Source organism: Myotis lucifugus, unplaced genomic scaffold (assembly GCF_000147115.1).
Source record: "Myotis lucifugus unplaced genomic scaffold, Myoluc2.0 scaffold_74, whole genome shotgun sequence".
In the NCBI taxonomy this organism is placed as follows: Eukaryota; Metazoa; Chordata; class Mammalia; order Chiroptera; family Vespertilionidae; genus Myotis; species Myotis lucifugus.
The window spans coordinates 5,123,949-5,126,815 of record NW_005871122.1 but is presented as its reverse complement, the minus strand read 5'-3'; positions in this window follow the sequence as shown (position 1 = coordinate 5,126,815).

Sequence of the window (2,867 nt, the reverse complement as noted above, 5' to 3'; positions counted from 1 at the left end):
ACAGTGCCTTGTGGAATTTTCTATATATATGATAGAATAACTTAAGTAATATTAAGTTTCTCATTAAAAAAAATGATTTACCATAAAAAGGAAAACAAACTAAAATTATAGAGAAATAAGACATGGACTAAAACCAGTAATGTAGAAAAGAAATATGGTCAACCATTTAGGGAAACAAGTCATATCTTAACACCACACATTTATAATACACCTAGCTCTGTTCGCAGCTATTCACATGTATTAATTTATTCAATCTTCACAATAATCTAGTGAAATATATGGTAATATCTTCATTTCACAAATAAAGAAACTTAAACCCAGGAATATTATGTAACTTGTCAAAGTTCATATATATACAGGGGGGAAAAAGCTGAGATTCACATTAGATTGTCTGTATTTTTAACCATTGCTCTCTACTGTTTCTTCATATGGTGTCCAATCACATTTTATCCCTTTTGTGTTTCTTCTAACTTTTAATTGTTTCTTGAAATGTGAAAAACAAATTTTCAAGTGATATAATAAGGTCAGCCATAATTCAATAAGTAAAGTCTGTTAATTTTTCAGACTCAGAGAAAAAGCTTATGGCCTTGGCAGACTGTATATTAAAATAAACACATTCAATTGAGAATAATTGTTTCTATGTCTCTTAGGACTTTTTGTGCTTAACTAACACTTCACTATCATTATTAAAGAACCAGTTATGTCCAATTCAATGTAACAAAATTTATCAAATTGATGCTAAATACCAAGGGATGATTTGTCATTTGTTACTCAATTTTTGTGGTTTCTTTAGAAGCTCATTGAGACCTTGTATCATTTTATTGTTTTTAAATTTAAAAAGGGTTTTTATTATAATAAGAACGGAGGATGGAATGGCAAAGGCAACTGTGTCACAGGTAGTTGATAACCTTTATGCGTTTACGTATTTGTTTCTTTATTCTCTAAGAAAAAGAATACTATCCTTACTAAAGTGTTTGCACCTTGTAATGCACTGGGTCATTTAACTTAAACCTGAATGGAATGCCAGTGCTGGATGGCTCTCTGCTCTCTACAGGCAGGAACTTTACCCATGACCTTCTCCTAGGCCCTTCAGCAAATATCTCCAACTTTTTCATCCACTACTCAAGGTAAGTCAAAGTTCTTTAGGTACATTTTTCATTCTAACCAAAAAAATTAAAAAAAGTAAAATAAAATAAATAAATACAAAGAGTTTTCAATTTTAGGTTTTCCCTTCCTCAACTTTCCTTATAATAAAAATTATGTTTTTGTTTTATAATATGAGCAAAGAACATAACAAACTTAAGCAAAAGGATGATTTGGTGTATATCCCAGACATGTTTGACCAATAAATAAAAATAAATTTTGAGTAAAAAATTATTTCTAATATTTTTTGTGGTATAGAAGGCAAGATAAGTCAGGAAAGCTCATTGATTACTTTCCATTTTCTATTTTCTTTAAATCGGTGCTTTGTGGAATATTTTCTTAAATACATAAAATGGAAACTTAAACTAAAATATTTTTGAAGTGCCATTTAAGAAAGGATTTTGGAAATTCACTAGTAGCTCTAAATGTGGGTAACAGGGTGTATGTAATCAGAATAAGCAAAATTTTGTGAACTTTTAGCTCGTGATTAAGAGTTTTTAACTTCTATCCTTGAGACTCACAATAAACATCTCATTTCTTTTCATCCTCCTAGATTTTGCTCCTTGAGCTCTTTTTTTGTAAACACCAATCACTTGAAATTGAATATCCAGAAGATTAGCCATTTCAAGAGTCATATGTCCTGCCTTACTAAAATATGCTAATATAGAAAATTATAAGGGATGTGGGTTTTTTTTTAATCTTTTGCTCTTTTCCATTCAAAGCAAATGTCACCACTAAATACTGAAATATTATTGCAGGCATATTTTATATATATAGCAAACATTAAAAACTGTGATTTAGTTGGATTTTTTTAGGCTCCAAGATTGCTTCTAAAAATCATATACAACTAACTCACATTCACAGCAGATTTATTAAGGACAAGTAAAATATTAAATCCTTGGAAGTTATATTTTGCATTAAAGGTAAATTAAAACCATAAATTAAATTGTGCACAGATGAGCCCAGTCTTAGCAAACAGTAATCAGGTACTGTTTAATTTCCCTGTACTGAGGAGATAGATTCATCAGGACTCACTGAGTTTCTCTAGTAATTTTCAATATCCCCTGCATCTCTGACATTTACTCTATTAGAATCAGGTCTCCTTATAAACATAAGGCAAAGAACATTCTTATATTAAAGAAAAAGAATGGAATTGCCATACCAATATTTTAATCTAAAAATATATATATCTGCTGTTCTCTATAATGACATACTCAGGAAGAAAAATATCCTTATGATAGAAGTTTACTATATTAAAGTCAGCCTTCTCCTTAAACACTTTAATAATGAATAGTTTTGTATGTGAGTGTGCTCAAGTTCAAAGTATACAGAATTTAAAAAGTATCCCAAGTTAAGTAAATTATTTTGTCAATAATTGATATCTTGAGCATTAATAAGTGAAGAAGACATCAAAATAAAAGTTGATATAGAGTTCTTAGGCACAGTATATGAACAACAAATTATACACACAAAATAATAAATGCAGTTTAGGATGGAGGCAGTCAGAAGGGGAGTGAATACAAACTATAGCATAGGAAGTCTTCCAACCGCCCTTGAAACAGGCTTGCTATTATTCTCATCTCTTTTTGTGACCTTGAGCTCCTTTAAAACATAGAAGTAGTGGAGTGACACAGTTGGTAATTCAGTGTGTTCTAGAGGCTACACAAGGCATAGACTGGCTAAGTTTCATGTGGTTTCCATATCATCTTGTTTAGCAGGATGAT